At 31.6% G+C, this 15,217-nt stretch overlaps 18 non-coding genes across 18 annotated transcripts; all 18 read left to right on the top strand.

Moving 5' to 3' along the window:
* Positions 1 to 158: 158 nt before the first annotated feature.
* TRNAT-AGU (transfer RNA threonine (anticodon AGU)) lies at positions 159 to 232 on the top strand. Its single transcript has one exon. It is a non-coding gene; the product is annotated as a tRNA-Thr (tRNA).
* Positions 233 to 670: 438 nt separating this feature from the next.
* On the top strand, positions 671 to 743 carry TRNAT-CGU (transfer RNA threonine (anticodon CGU)). Its single transcript has one exon. It is a non-coding gene; the product is annotated as a tRNA-Thr (tRNA).
* Positions 744 to 1,690: 947 nt separating this feature from the next.
* TRNAT-CGU (transfer RNA threonine (anticodon CGU)) lies at positions 1,691 to 1,763 on the top strand. The gene has a single exon. It is a non-coding gene; the product is annotated as a tRNA-Thr (tRNA).
* Positions 1,764 to 4,236: 2,473 nt separating this feature from the next.
* On the top strand, positions 4,237 to 4,310 carry TRNAT-AGU (transfer RNA threonine (anticodon AGU)). The gene has a single exon. It is a non-coding gene; the product is annotated as a tRNA-Thr (tRNA).
* A 438-nt stretch (positions 4,311 to 4,748) lies between these two features.
* Positions 4,749 to 4,821, top strand: TRNAT-CGU (transfer RNA threonine (anticodon CGU)). Its single transcript has one exon. It is a non-coding gene; the product is annotated as a tRNA-Thr (tRNA).
* A 946-nt stretch (positions 4,822 to 5,767) lies between these two features.
* TRNAT-AGU (transfer RNA threonine (anticodon AGU)) lies at positions 5,768 to 5,841 on the top strand. Its single transcript has one exon. It is a non-coding gene; the product is annotated as a tRNA-Thr (tRNA).
* A 440-nt stretch (positions 5,842 to 6,281) lies between these two features.
* Positions 6,282 to 6,354, top strand: TRNAT-CGU (transfer RNA threonine (anticodon CGU)). Its single transcript has one exon. It is a non-coding gene; the product is annotated as a tRNA-Thr (tRNA).
* Positions 6,355 to 7,300: 946 nt separating this feature from the next.
* On the top strand, positions 7,301 to 7,373 carry TRNAT-CGU (transfer RNA threonine (anticodon CGU)). Its single transcript has one exon. It is a non-coding gene; the product is annotated as a tRNA-Thr (tRNA).
* Positions 7,374 to 7,807: 434 nt separating this feature from the next.
* On the top strand, positions 7,808 to 7,881 carry TRNAT-AGU (transfer RNA threonine (anticodon AGU)). The gene has a single exon. It is a non-coding gene; the product is annotated as a tRNA-Thr (tRNA).
* A 439-nt stretch (positions 7,882 to 8,320) lies between these two features.
* Positions 8,321 to 8,393, top strand: TRNAT-CGU (transfer RNA threonine (anticodon CGU)). The gene has a single exon. It is a non-coding gene; the product is annotated as a tRNA-Thr (tRNA).
* Positions 8,394 to 9,338: 945 nt separating this feature from the next.
* On the top strand, positions 9,339 to 9,411 carry TRNAT-CGU (transfer RNA threonine (anticodon CGU)). The gene has a single exon. It is a non-coding gene; the product is annotated as a tRNA-Thr (tRNA).
* Positions 9,412 to 10,357: 946 nt separating this feature from the next.
* TRNAT-CGU (transfer RNA threonine (anticodon CGU)) lies at positions 10,358 to 10,430 on the top strand. The gene has a single exon. It is a non-coding gene; the product is annotated as a tRNA-Thr (tRNA).
* Positions 10,431 to 10,864: 434 nt separating this feature from the next.
* TRNAT-AGU (transfer RNA threonine (anticodon AGU)) lies at positions 10,865 to 10,938 on the top strand. Its single transcript has one exon. It is a non-coding gene; the product is annotated as a tRNA-Thr (tRNA).
* Positions 10,939 to 11,378: 440 nt separating this feature from the next.
* Positions 11,379 to 11,451, top strand: TRNAT-CGU (transfer RNA threonine (anticodon CGU)). Its single transcript has one exon. It is a non-coding gene; the product is annotated as a tRNA-Thr (tRNA).
* Positions 11,452 to 12,905: 1,454 nt separating this feature from the next.
* On the top strand, positions 12,906 to 12,978 carry TRNAT-CGU (transfer RNA threonine (anticodon CGU)). Its single transcript has one exon. It is a non-coding gene; the product is annotated as a tRNA-Thr (tRNA).
* Positions 12,979 to 13,924: 946 nt separating this feature from the next.
* On the top strand, positions 13,925 to 13,997 carry TRNAT-CGU (transfer RNA threonine (anticodon CGU)). Its single transcript has one exon. It is a non-coding gene; the product is annotated as a tRNA-Thr (tRNA).
* Positions 13,998 to 14,431: 434 nt separating this feature from the next.
* Positions 14,432 to 14,505, top strand: TRNAT-AGU (transfer RNA threonine (anticodon AGU)). Its single transcript has one exon. It is a non-coding gene; the product is annotated as a tRNA-Thr (tRNA).
* Positions 14,506 to 14,944: 439 nt separating this feature from the next.
* TRNAT-CGU (transfer RNA threonine (anticodon CGU)) lies at positions 14,945 to 15,017 on the top strand. The gene has a single exon. It is a non-coding gene; the product is annotated as a tRNA-Thr (tRNA).
* The last annotated feature ends 200 nt before the right edge of the window (positions 15,018 to 15,217 follow it).

The raw sequence follows: 15,217 nt of genomic DNA, 5'->3' as shown, positions 1-15,217 counted from the left end.
GCAATATATCAATGAGGTGTTTATCAATAGGATCAGTATCCTCGTCTAAAGTAGTTGAGTAGAGCGTTTTCTGAACTGAGAAATGATTATGAAAGTGAAAAACTCAGGATTCTCTTGAACACCATATGGCAAACTGTTCCTTAAAGCATTTTCAAGAGGGTGCTGTGGCTTAGCTGGTTAAAGTGCCTGTCTAGTAAACAGGAGATCCTGAGTTCAAATCTCAGCAGTGCCTTGCTTTCCTCATTCTTAAATAAAAAACTATTTTCATTAATTCGTCCTGCGATTCAATTAAATTAGAAAAGTCTGATTTATCTTTCGGTTGAACAGATCATCTTAAACCTAATAAAAACTGAAAGTGTTTTCAATATTATAGTAACAATACTGTGATTGCAAAATCAAAAAGGTATTTCAATGAGCAAAAGGCAGATGAAATATAACCCTATATTTGAGCAATATTGATGAATATATGTAAAACACTTATTTATGAACTATTCAAAATATGGGATTGAGTTCAAAATGTGTTCTTTTTTAATACAACGTAGCAATTCTTGTTTACAGATTAGGAATCCTTGCTTGTTTAACATTAGAATACATATTAAGACACATTAACACAGGCACAGAATTTGATCACCAATCCTAAATTAATAATCCCTTCTATATCACTAAAGTAGGTGATGTGGCTAAGTGGTTAAAGCGCCTGTCTCGTAAACAGGAAATCCTGAGTTCAAATCTCAGCAGCACCTTATTATTGGTCCTTACATGTAAAAATAATTTTCATCACGCAAATGTTTAATACATTTTAAAAAGAAAAGTGTTGTTCTGTGAACATTAGAATGGGTCATCTTAAATTGAAAAACAAAAAAACGTGGTATTGTGAAGATTTTCAAAGTAATGCTTTGAATGAAAAAGGGAAAAAAGAGTGACAAAGAGCAAAATAGAGATAAAAAATCATTCTAGAGTTGAATTCAAGTAATGCATTCTTAAAGAAGGCATGATTAAAACATTTATGAACAAGATAAGCAATATATCAATGAGGTATTTATGAATAGGATCAGTATCCTCGTCTAAAGTAGTTGAGTAGAGCGTTTTCTGAACTGAGAAATGATTATGAAAGTGAAAAACTCAGGATTCTCTTGAACACCATATGGCAAACTGTTCCTTAAAGCATTTTCAAGAGTGTGCTGTGGCTTAGCTGGTTAAAGCGCCTGTCTAGTAAACAGAAGATCCTGAGTTCAAATCTCAGTAGTCCCTTGCTTTCCTCATTCTTAAATAAAAAACTATTTTCATTAAGTCGTCCTGCGATTCAATTCAATTAGAAAAGTCTGATTTATCTTTCGGTTGTACAGATCATCTTAAACCTAATAATAACTGAAAGTGTTTTCAATATTATAGTAACAATACTGTGATTGCAAAAATCAAAAAGGTATTTCAATGAGCAAGAGGCAGATGAAATATAACCCTAGATTTGAGCAATATTGATGAATATATGTAAAACACTTATTTATGAACTATTCAAAATATGGGATTGAGTTTAAAATGTGTTCTTTTTTAATACAACATAGCTATTCTTGTTTACAGATAAGGAATCCTTGCTTGTTTAACATTAGAAAACTTATTAAGACACTTTAACACAGGCACAGAATTTGATCACCAATACTAAATTAATGATCCCTTCTGTATCACTAAAATAGGTGCTGTGGCTAAGTGGTTAAAGCGCCTGTCTCGTAACCAGGAAATCCTGAGTTCAAATCTCAGCAGCACCTTATTATTGGTCCTTACATGTAAAAATAATTTTCATCACGCAAATGTTTAATACATTTTAAAAACAAAAGTGTTGTTCTGTGAACATTAGAATGGGTCATCTTAAATTGAAAAACAAAAAAACGTGGTATTGTGAAGATTTTCAAAGTAATGCTTTGAATGAAAAAGGGAAAAAAGAGTGACAAAGAGCAAAATAGAGATAAAAAATCATTCTAGAGTTGAATTCAAGTAATGCATTCTTAAAGAAGGCATAATTAAAACATTTATGAACAGGATAAGCATTATATCAATGAGGTGTTTATGAATAGGATCAGTATCCTCGTCTAAACTATTTGCGTAGTGCGTTTTCTGAACTGAGAAATGATTATGAAAGTGAAAAACTCAGGTTTCTCTTGAACACGATATGGCAAACTGTTCCTTAAAGCATTTTCAAGAGGGTGCTGTTGCTTAGCTGGTTAAAGCGCCTGTCTAGTAAACAGGAGATCCTGAGTTCAAATCTCAGCAGTGCCTTGCTTTCCTCATTCTTAAATAAAAAATTATTTTCATTAAGTCGTCCTGCGATTCAATTAAATTAGAAAAGTCTGATTTATCTTTCGGTTGAACAGATCATCTTAAACCTAATAAAAGCTGAAAGTGTTTTCAATATTATAGTAACAATACTGTGATTGCAAAATCAAAAAGGTATTTCAATGAGCAAGAGGCAGATGAAATATGACCCTAGATTTGAGCAATATTGATGAATATATGTAAAACACTTATTTATAAACTATTCAAAATATGGGATTGAGTTTAAAATGTGTTCTTTTTTAATACAACATAGCTATTCTTGTTTACAGATTAGGAATCCTTGCTTGTTTAACATTAGAATACATATTAAGACACTTTAACACAGGCACAGAAGTTGATCACCAATACTAAATTAATGATCCCTTCTGTATCACTAAAGTAGATGCTGTGGCTAAGTGGTTAAAGCGCCTGTCTCGTAAACAGGAAATCCTGAGTTCAAATCTCAGCAGCACTTTATTATTGGTCCTTACATGTAAAAATAATTTTCATCACGCAAATGTTTAATACATTTTAAAAAGAAAAGTGTTGTTCTGTGAACATTAGAATGGGTCATCTTAAATTGAAAAACTAAAAAACGTGGTATTGTGAAGATTTTCAAAGTAATGCTTTGAATGAAAAAGGGAAAAAAGAGTGACAAAGAGCAAAATAGAGATGAAAAATCATTCTAGAGTTGAAATCAAGTAATGCATTCTTAAAGAAGGCATAATTAAAACATTTATGAACAGGATAAGCAATATATCAATGAGGTGTTTATGAATAGGATCAGTATCCTCGTCTAAACTATTTGAGTAGAGTGTTTTCTGAACTGAGAAATGATTATGAAAGTGAAAAACTCAGGATTCTCTTGAACACCATATGGCAAACTGTTTCTTAAAGCATGTTCAAGAGGGTGCTGTGGCTTAGCTGGTTAAAGCACCTGTCTAGTAAACAGGAGATCCTGAGTTCAAATTTCAGCAGTCCCTTGCTTTCCTCATTCTTAAATAAAAAACTATTTTCATTAATTCGTCCTGCGATTCAATTAAATTAGAAAAGTCTGATTTATTTTTCGGTTGAACAGATCATCTTAAACCGAATAAAAACTGAAAGTGTTTTCAATATTATAGTAACAATACTGTGATTGCAAAAATCAAAAAGGTATTTCAATGAGCAAGAGGCAGATGAAATATAACCCTAGATTTTAGCAATATTGATGAATATATGTAAAACACTTATTTATGAACTATTCAAAATATGGGATTGAGTTTAAAATGTGTTCTTTTTTAATACAACATAGCTATTCTTGTTTACAGATTAGGAATCCTTGCTTGTTTAACATTAGAATACTTATTAAGACACTTTAACACAGGCACAGAATTTGATCACCAATACTAAATGAATGATCCCTTCTGTATCACTAAAATAGGTGCTGTGGCTAAGTGGTTAAAACACCTGTCTCGTAACCAGAAAATCCTGAGTTCAAATCTCAGCAGCACCTTATTATTGGTCCTTACATGTAAAAATAATTTTCATCCCGCAAATGTTTAATACATTTTAAAAAGAAAAGTGTTGTTCAGTGAACATTAGAATGGGTCATCTTAAATTGAAAAACAAAAAAACGTGGTATTGTTAAGATTTTCAAAGTAATGCTTTGAATGAAAAAGGGAAAAAGGAGTGACAAAGAGCAAAATAGAGATAAAAAATCATTCTAGAGTTGAATTCAAGCAATGCACTCTTAAAGAAGGCATAATTAAAACTTTTATGAACAGGATAAGCAATATATCAATGAGGTGTTTATCAATAGGATCAGTATACTCGTCTAAACTATTTGAGTAGTGCGTTTACTGAACTGACAAATGATTATGAAAGTGAAAAACTCAGGTTTCTCTTGAACACCATATGGCAAACTGTTCCTTAAAGCTTTTTCAAAAGGGTGCTGTGGCTTAGCTGGTTAAAGCGCCTGTCTAGTAAACAGGAGATCCTGAGTTCAAATCTCAGCAGTGCCTTGCTTTCCTCATTCTTAAATAAAATTGATTTTCATTAATTCGTCCTGCGATTCAATTAAATTAGAAAAGTCTGATTTATCTTTCGGTTGAACAGATCATCTTAAAGCTAATAAAAACTGAAAGTGTTTTCAATATTATAGTAACAATACTGTGATTGCAAAAATCAAAAAGGTATTTCAATGAGCAAGAGGCAGATGAAATATAACCCTAGATTTGAGCACTATTGATGAATATATGTAAAACACTTATTTATGAACTATTCAAAATATGGGATTGAGTTTAAAATGTGTTATTTTGTAATACAACATAGCTATTCTTGTTTACAGATTAGGAATCCTTGCTTGTTTAACATTAGAATACATATTAAGACACTTTAACACAGGCACAGAAGTTGATCACCAATACTAAATTAATGATCCCTTCTGTAGCACTAAAGTAGGTGCTGTGGCTAAGTGGTTAAAGCGCCTGTCTCGTAAACAGGAGATCCTGAGTTCAAATCTCAGCAGTGCCTTGCTTTCCTCATTCTTAAATAAAAAACTATTTTCATTAAGTCGTCCTGCGATTCAATTCAATTAGAAAAGTTCGATTTATCTTTTGGTTGAACAGATCATCTTAAACCTAATAAAAACTGAAAGTGTTTTCAATATTATAGTAACAATACTGTGATTGCAAAAATCAAAAAGGTATTTCAATGAGCAAGAGGCAGATGAAATATGACCCTAGATTTGAGCAATATTGATGAATATATGTACAACACTTATTTATGAACTATTCAAAATATGGGATTGAGTTTAAAATGTGTTCTTTTGTGATACAACATAGCTATTCTTGTTTACAGATTAGAAATCCTTGCTTGTTTAACATTAGAATACATATTAAGACACTTTAACACAGGCACAGAATTTGATCACCAATACTAAATTAATGATCCGTTCTGTATCACTAAAATAGCTGCTGTGGCTAAGTGGTTAAAGCGCCTGTCTCATAAACAGGAAATCCTGAGTTCAAATCTCAGCAGCACCTTATTATTGGTCCTTACATGTAATAATAATTTTCAGCACGCAAATGTTTAATACATTTTAAAAAGAAAAGTGTTGTTCTGTGAACATTAGAATGGGTCATCTTAAATTGAAAAACTAAAAAACGTGGTATTGTGAAGATTTTCAAATTAATGCTTTGAATGAAAAAGGGAAAAAAGAGTGACAAAGAGAAAAATAGACATAAAAAATCATTCTAGAGTTAAATTCAAGTAATGCATACTTAAAGAAGGCATAATTAAAACATTTATGAACAGGATAAGCAATATATCAATGAGGTGTTTATGAATAGGATCAGTATCCTCGTCTAAACTATTTGAGTAGTGCGTTTTCTGAACTGAGAAATGATTATGAAAGTGAAAAACTCAGGTTTCTCTTGAACACCACATGGCAAACTGTTCCATAAAGCATTTTCAAGAGGGTGCTGTGGCTTAGCTGGTTAAAGCGCCTGTCTAGTAAACAGGAGATCCTGAGTTCAAATCTCAGCAGTGCCTTGCTTTCCTCATTCTTAAATAAAAAAAATATTTTCATTAAGTCGTCCTGCGATTCAATTAAATTCGAAAAGTCTGATTTATCTTTCGGTTGAACAGATCCTTTTAAACCTAATAAAAACTGAAAGTGTTTTCAATATTATAGTAACAATACTGTGATTGCAAAAATCAAAAAGGTATTTCAATGAGCAAGAGGCAGATGAAATATAACCCTAGATTTGAGCAATTTTGATGAATATATGTAAAACACTTATTTATGAACTATTCAAAATATGGGATTGAGTTTAAAATGTGTTCTTTTGTAATACAACATAGCTATTCTTGTTTACAGATTAGGAATCCTTGCTTGTTTAACATTAGAATACATATTAAGACACTTTAACACAGGCACAGAATTTGATCACCAATACTAAATTAATGATCCCTTCTGTATCACTAAAATAGGTGCTGTGGCTAAGTGGTTAAAGCGCCTGTCTCGTAAACAGTAAATCCTGAGTTCAAATCTCAGCAGCACCTTATTATTGGTCCTTACATGTAAAAATTATTTTCATCACGCAAATGTTTAATACATTTTAAAAAGAAAAGTGTTGTTCTGTGAACATTAGAATGGGTCATCTTAAATTGAAAAACAAAAAAACGTGGTATTGTGAAGATTTTCAAAGTAATGCTTTGAATGAAAAAGGGAAAAAAGAGTGACAAAGAGCAAAATAGAGATAAAAAATCATTCTAGAGTTGAAATCAAGTAATGCATTCTTAAAGAAGGCATAATTAAAACATTTATGAACAGGATAAGCAATATATCAATGAGGTGTTTATGAATAGGATCAGTATCCTCGTCTAAACTATTTGAGTAGTGCGTTTTCTGAACTGAGAAATGATTATGAAAGTGAAAAACTCAGGTTTCTCTTGAACACCATATGGCAAACTGTTCCTTAAAGCATTTTCAAGAGGGTGCTGTGGCTTAGCTGGTTAAAGCGCCTCTCTAGTAAACAGGAGATCCTGAGTTCAAATCTCAGCAGTGCCTTGCTTTCCTCATTCTTAAATAAAAAACTATTTTCATTAATTTGTCCTGCGATTCAATTAAATTAGAAAAGTCTGATTTATCTATCGGTTGAACAGATCATCTTAAACCTAATAAAAACTGAAAGTGTTTTCAATATTATAGTAACAATACTGTGATTGCAAAATCAAAAAGGTATTTCAATGAGCAAGAGGCAGATTAAATATAACCCTAGATTTGAGCAATATTGATGAATATATATAAAACACTTATTCATAAACTATTCAAAATATGGGATTGAGTTTAAAATGTGTTCTTTTTTAATACAACATAGCTATTCTTGTTTACAGATTAGGAATCCTTGCTTTTTTAACATTAGAATACATATTAAGACACTTTAACACAGGCACAGAATTTGATCACCAATACTAAATTAATGATCCCTTCTATATCTCTAAGGTAGGTGCTGTAGCTAAGTGGTTAAAGCGCCTGTCTCGTAAACAGGAAATCCTGAGTTCAAATCTCAGCAGCACCTTATTATTGGTCCTTACATGTAAAAATAATTTTCATTACGCAAATGTTTAAAACATTTTAAAAAGAAAAGTATTGTTCTGTGAACATTAGAATGGGTCATCTTAAATTGAAAAACAAAAAAACATGGTATTGTGAAGATTTTCAAAGTTATGCTTTGAATGAAAAAGGGAAAAAACAGTGACAAAGAGCAAAATAGAGATAAAAAATCATTCTAGAGTTGAATTCAAGTAATGCATTCTTAAAGAAGGCATAATTAAAACATTTATGAACAGGATAAGCAATATATCAATGAGGTGTTTATCAATAGGATCAGTATCCTCGTCTAAACTATTTGAGTAGTGCGTTTTCTGAACTGAGAAATGATTATGAAAGTGAAAAACTCAGGTTTCTCTTGAACACCATATGGCAAACTGTTCCTTAAAACTTTTTCAAGAGGGTGCTGTGGCTTAGCTGGTTAAAGCGCCTGTCTAGTAAACAGGAGATCCTGAGTTCAAATCTCAGCAGTGCCTTGCTTTCCTCATTCTTAAATACAAAATTATTTTCATTAAGTCGTCCTGCGATTCAATTAAATTAGAAAAGTCTGATTTTTTTTTCGGTTGAACAGATCATCTTAAACCTATTAAAAACTGAAAGTGTTTTCAATATTATAGTAACAATACTGTGATTGCAAAAATCAAAAAGGTATTTCAATGAGCAAGAGGCAGATGAAATATAACCCTAGATTTGAGCAATATTGATGAACATATGTAAAACACTTATTTATGAACGATGCAAAATATGGGATTGAGTTTAAAATGTGTTCTTTTGTAATACAACATAGCTATTCTTGTTTACAGATTAGGAATCCTTGCTTGTTTAACATTAGAATACATATTAAGACACTTTAACACAGGCACAGAATTTGATCACCAATACTAAATTAATGATCCCTTCTGTATCCCTAAAATAGGTGCTGTGGCTAAGTGGTTAAAGCGCCTGTCTCGTAAACAGGAAATCCTGAGTTCAAATATCAGCAGCACCTTATTATTGGTCCTTACATGTAAAAATAATTTTCATCACGCAAATGTTTAATACGTTTTAAAAGAAAAGTACTGTTCTGTGAACATTAGAATGGGTCATCTTAAATTGAAAAACAAAAAAACGTGGTGTTGTGACGATTTTCAAAGTAATGTTTTGAATGAAAAAGGGAAAAAAGAGTGACAAAGAGCAAAATAGAGATAAAAAATCATTCTAGAGTTGAATTCAAGTAATGCATTCTTAAAGAAGGCATGATTAAAACATTTATGAACAAGATAAGCAATATATCAATGAGGTGTTTATGAATAGGATCAGTATCCTCGTCTAAAGTAGTTGAGTAGAGCGTTTTCTGAACTGAGAAATGATTATGAAAGTGAAAAACTCAGGATTCTCTTGAACACCATATGGCAAACTGTTCCTTAAAGCATTTTCAAGAGGGTGCTGTGGCTTAGATCTTTAAAGCGCCTGTCTAGTAAACAGGAGATCCTGAGTTCAAATCTCAGCAGTGCCTTGCTTTCCTCATTCTTATATAAAAAACTATTTGCATTAAGTCGTCCTGCGATTCAATTCAATTAGAAAAGTCTGATTTATCTTTCGGTTGAACAGATCATCTTAAACCTAATAAGAACTGAAAGTGTTTTCAATATTATAGTAACAATACTGTGATTGCAAAATCAAAAAGGTATTTCAATGAGCAAGAGGCAGATGAAATATGACCCTAGATTTGAGCAATATTGATGAATATTTGTAAAACACTTATTTATGAACTAATCAAAATATGGGATTGAGTTTAAAATGTGTTCTTTTTTAATACAACATAGGTATTCTTGTTTACAGATTAGGACTCCTTGCTTGTTTAACATTAGAATACATATTAAGACACTTTAACACAGGCACAGAATTTGATCACCAATACTAAATTAATGATCCCTTCTGTATCACTAAATTAGGTGCTGTGGCTAAGTGGTTAAAGCGCCTGTCTCGTAAACAGGAAATCCTGAGTTCAAATCTCAGCAGCACCTTATTATTGGTCCTTACATGTAAAAATAATTTTCATCATGCAAATGTTTAATATATTTTAAAAAGAAAAGTGTTGTTCTGTGAACATTAGAATGGGTCATCTTAAATTGAAAAACAAAAAAACGTGGTATTGTGAAGATTTTCAAAGTAATGCTTTGAATGAAAAAGGGAGAAAAAAGTGACAAAGAGCAAAATAGAGATAAAAAATCATTCTAGAGTTGAATTCAAGTAATGCATTCTTAAAGAAGGCATGATTAAAACATTATGAACAAGATAAGCAATATATCAATGAGGTGTTTATGAATAGGATCAGTATCCTCGTCTAAAGTAGTTGAGTAGAGCGTTTTCTGAACTGAGAAATGATTATGAAAGTGAAAAACTCAGGATTCTCTTGAACACCATATGGCAAACTGTTCCTTAAAGCATTTTCAAGAGGGTGCTGTGGCTTAGATGGTTAAAGCGCCTGTCTAGTAAACCGGAGATCCTGAGTTCAAATCTCAGAGGTGCCTTGCTTTCCGCATTCTTAAATAAAAAACTATTTTCATTAAGTCATCCTGCGATTCAATTCAATTAGAAAAGTCTGATTTATCTTTCGGTTGAACAGATCATCTTAAACCTAATAAAAACTGAAAGTGTTTTCAATATTATAGTAACAATACTGTGATTGCAAAAATCAGAAAGGTATTTCAATGAGCAAGAGGCAGATGAAATATAACCCTAGATTTGAGCAATATTGATGAATATATGTACAACACTTATTTATGAACTATTCAAAATATGGGATTGAGTTTAAAATGTGTTCTTTTGTGATACAACATAGCTATTCTTGTTTACAGATTAGAAATCCTTGCTTGTTTAACATTAGAATACATATTAAGACACTTTAACACAGGCACAGAATTTGATCACCAATACTAAATTAATGATCCCTTCTATATCTCTAAGGTAGGTGCTGTAGCTAAGTGGTTAAAGCGCCTGTCTCGTAAACAGGAAATCCTGAGTTCAAATCTCAGCAGCACCTTATTATTGGTCCTTACATGTAAAAATAATTTTCATTACGCAAATGTTTAAAACATTTTAAAAAGAAAAGTATTGTTCTGTGAACATTAGAATGGGTCATCTTAAATTGAAAAACAAAAAAACATGGTATTGTGAAGATTTTCAAAGTTATGCTTTGAATGAAAAAGGGAAAAAACAGTGACAAAGAGCAAAATAGAGATAAAAAATCATTCTAGAGTTGAATTCAAGTAATGCATTCTTAAAGAAGGCATAATTAAAACATTTATGAACAGGATAAGCAATATATCAATGAGGTGTTTATGAATAGGATCAGTATCCTCGTCTAAACTATTTGAGTAGTGCGTTTTCTGAACTGAGAAATGATTATGAAAGTGAAAAACTCAGGTTTCTCTTGAACACCATATGGCAAACTGTTCCTTAAAGCATTTTCAAGAGGGTGCTGTGGCTTAGCTGGTTAAAGCGCCTGTCTAGTAAACAGGAGATCCTGAGTTCAAATCTCAGCAGTGCCTTGCTTTCCTCATTCTTAAATAAAAAAATTATTTTCATTAAGTCGTCCTGCGATTCAATTAAATTAGAAAAGTCTGATTTATCTTTCGGTTGAACAGATCATCTTAAACCTAATAAAAACTGAAAGAGTTTTCAATATTATAGTAACAATACTGTGATTGCAAAAATCAGAAAGGTATTTCAATGAGCAAGAGGCAGATGAAATATAACCCTAGATTTGAGCAATATTGATGAATATATGTACAACACTTATTTATGAACTATTCAAAATATGGGATTGAGTTTAAAATGTGTTCTTTTGTGATACAACATAGCTATTCTTGTTTACAGATTAGAAATCCTTGCTTGTTTAACATTAGAATACATATTAAGACACTTTAACACAGGCACAGAATTTGATCACCAATACTAAATTAATGATCCCTTCTGTATCACTAAAATAGGTGCTGTGGCTAAGTGGTTAAAGCGCCTGTCTCGTAAACAGGAAATCCTGAGTTCAAATCTCAGCAGCACCTTATTATTGGTCCTTACATGTAAAAATAATTTTCATCACGCAAATGTTTAATACATTTTAAAAAGAAAAGTGTTGTTCTGTGAACATTAGAATGGGTCATCTTAAATTGAAAAACTAAAAAACATGGTATTGTGAAGATTTTCAAAGTAATGCTTTGAATGAAAAACGGAAAAAAGAGTGACAAAGAGCAAAATAGAGATAAAAATTCATTCTAGAGTTGAAATCAAGTAAAGCATTCTTAAAGAAGGCATAATTAAAACATTTATGAACAGGATAAGCAATATATCAATGAGGTGTTTATCAATAGGATCAGTATCCTCGTCTAAAGTAGTTGAGTAGAGCGTTTTCTGAACTGAGAAATGATTATGAAAGTGAAAAACTCAGGAGTCTCTTGAACACCATATGGCAAACTGTTCCTTAAAGCATTTTCAAGAGGGTGCTGTGGCTTAGCTGGTTAAAGCGCCTGTCTAGTAAAGAGGAGATCCTGAGTTCAAATCTCAGCAGCACCTTATTATTGGTCCTTACATGTAAAAATAATTTTCATCACGCAAATGTTTAATACATTTTAAAAAGAAAAGTGTTGTTCTGTGAACATTAGAATGGGTCATCTTAAATTGAAAAACAAAAAAACGTGGTATTGTGAAGATTTTCAAAGTAATGCTTTGAATGAAAAAGGGAAAAAAGAGTGACAAAGAGCAAAAGAGAGATAAAAAATCATTCTAGAGTTGAATTCAAGTAATTCATTCTTAAAGAAGGCATGATTAAAACATTTATGAACAGGATAAGCAATATATCAATGAGGTGTTTATGAATAGGATCAGTATTCTCGTCTAAACTATTTGAGTAGTGCGTTTTCTGAACTGAGAAATGATTATGAAAGTGAAAAACTCAGGTTTCTCTTGAACACCATATGGCAAACTGTTCCTTAAAGCATTTTCAAGAGGGTGCTGTGGCTTAGCTGGTTAAAGCGCCTGTCTAGTAAACAGGAGATCCTGAGTTCAAATCTCAGCAGTCCCTTGCTTTCCTCATTCTTAAATAAAAAATTATTTTCATTAAGTCGTCCTGCGATTCAATTAAATTAGAAAAGTCTGATTTATCTTTCGGTTGAACAGATCATCTTAAACCTAATAAAAACTGAAAGTGTTTTCAATATTATAGTAACAATACTGTGATTGCAAAATTAAAAAGGTATTTCAATGAGCAAGAGGCAGATGAAATATGACCCTAGATTTGAGCAATATTGATGAATATTTGTAAAACACTTATTTATAAACTATTCAAAATATGGGATTGAGTTTAAAATGTGTTCTTTTTTAATACAACATAGGTATTCTTGTTTACAGATTAGGACTCCTTGCTTGTTTAACATTAGAATACATATTAAGACACTTTAACACAGGCACAGAATTTGATCACCAATACTAAATTAATGATCCCTTCTGTATCACTAAATTAGGTGCTGTGGCTAAGTGGTTAAAGCGCCTGTCTCGTAAACAGGAAATCCTGAGTTCAAATCTCAGCAGCACCTTATTATTGGTCCTTACGTGTAAAAATAATTTTCATCATGCAAATGTTTAATATATTTTAAAAAGAAAAGTGTTGTTCTGTGAACATTAGAATGGGTCATCTTAAATTGAAAAACAAAAAAACGTGGTATTGTGAAGATTTTCAAAGTAATGCTTTGAATGAAAAAGGGAGAAAAAAGTGACAAAGAGCAAAATAGAGATAAAAAATCATTCTAGAGTTGAATTCAAGTAATGCATTCTTAAAGAAGGCATGATTAAAACATTATGAACAAGATAAGCAATATATCAATGAGGTGTTTATGAATAGGATCAGTATCCTCGTCTAAAGTAGTTGAGTAGAGCGTTTTCTGAACTGAGAAATGATTATGAAAGTGAAAAACTCAGGATTCTCTTGAACACCATATGGCAAACTGTTCCTTAAAGCATTTTCAAGAGGGTGCTGTGGCTTAGATGGTGAAAGCGCCTGTCTAGTAAACCGGAGATCCTGAGTTCAAATCTTAGAGGTGCCTTGCTTTCCGCATTCTTAAATAAAAAACTATTTTCATTAAGTCATCCTGCGATTCAATTCAATTAGAAAAGTCTGATTTATCTTTCGGTGGAACAGATCATCTTAAACCTAATAAAAACTGAAAGTGTTTTCAATATTATAGTAACAATACTGTGATTGCAAAAATCAGAAAGTTATTTCAATGAGCAAGAGGCAGATGAAATATAACCCTAGATTTGAGCAATATTGATGAATATATGTACAACACTTATTTATGAACTATTCAAAATATGGGATTGAGTTTAAAATGTGTTCTTTTGTGATACAACATAGCTATTCTTGTTTACAGATTAGAAATCTGTGCTTTTTTAACATTAGAATACATATTAAGACACTTTAACACAGGCACAGAATTTGATCACCAATACTAAATTAATGATCCCTTCTATATCTCTAAAGTAGGTGCTGTGGCTAAGTGGTTAAAGCGCCTGTCTCGTAAACAGGAAATCCTGAGTTCAAATCTCAGCAGCACCTTATTATTGGTCCTTACATGTAAAAATAATTTTCATTACGCAAATGTTTAAAACATTTTAAAAAGAAAAGTATTGTTCTGTGAACATTAGAATGGGTCATCTTAAATTGAAAAACAAAAAAACATGGTATTGTGAAGATTTTCAAAGTAATGCTTTGAATGAAAAAGGGAAAAAACAGTGACAAAGAGCAAAATAGAGATAAAAAATCATTCTAGAGTTGAATTCAAGTAATGCATTCTTAAAGAAGGCATAATTAAAACATTTATGAACAGGATAAGCAATATATCAATGAGGTGTTTATCAATAGGATCAGTATCCTCGTCTAAACTATTTGAGTAGTGCGTTTTCTGAACTGAGAAATGATTATGAAAGTGAAAAACTCAGGTTTCTCTTGAACACCATATGGCAAACTGTTCCTTAAAACTTTTTCAAGAGGGTGCTGTGGCTTAGCTGGTTAAAGCGCCTGTCTAGTAAACAGGAGATCCTGAGTTCAAATCTCAGCAGTGCCTTGCTTTCCTCATTCTTAAATACAAAATTATTTTCATTAAGTCGTCCTGCGATTCAATCAAATTAGAAAAGTCTGATTTATTTTTCGGTTGAACAGATCATCTTAAACCTATTAAAAACTGAAAGTGTTTTCAATATTATAGTAACAATACTGTGATTGCAAAAATCAAAAAGGTATTTCAATGAGCAAGAGGCAGATGAAATATAACCCTAGATTTGAGCAATATTGATGAACATATGTAAAACACTTATTTATGAACTATGCAAAATATGGGATTGAGTTTAAAATGTGTTCTTTTGTAATACAACATAGCTATTCTTGTTTACAGATTAGGAATCCTTGCTTGTTTAACATTAGAATACATATTAAGACACTTTAACACAGGCACAGAATTTGATCACCAATACTAAATTAATGATCCCTTCTGTATCACTAAAATAGGTGCTGTTGCTAAGTGGTTAAAGCGCCTGTCTCGTAAACAGGAAATCCTGAGTTCAAATCTCAGCAGCACCTTATTATTGGTCCTTACATGTAAAAATAATTTTCATTACGCAAATGTTTAAAACATTTTAAAAAGAAAAGTATTGTTCTGTGAACATTAGAATGGGTCATCTTAAATTGAAAAACAAAAAAACATGGTATTGTGAAGATTTTCAAAGTAATGCTTTGAATGAAAAAGGGAAAAAACAGTGACAAAGAGCAAAATAGAGATA

Source organism: Triturus cristatus, chromosome 8 (assembly GCF_964204655.1).
Source record: "Triturus cristatus chromosome 8, aTriCri1.1, whole genome shotgun sequence".
NCBI classification, from domain to species: Eukaryota; Metazoa; Chordata; class Amphibia; order Caudata; family Salamandridae; genus Triturus; species Triturus cristatus.
This window is presented reverse-complemented; position numbering and strand designations above follow the sequence as displayed.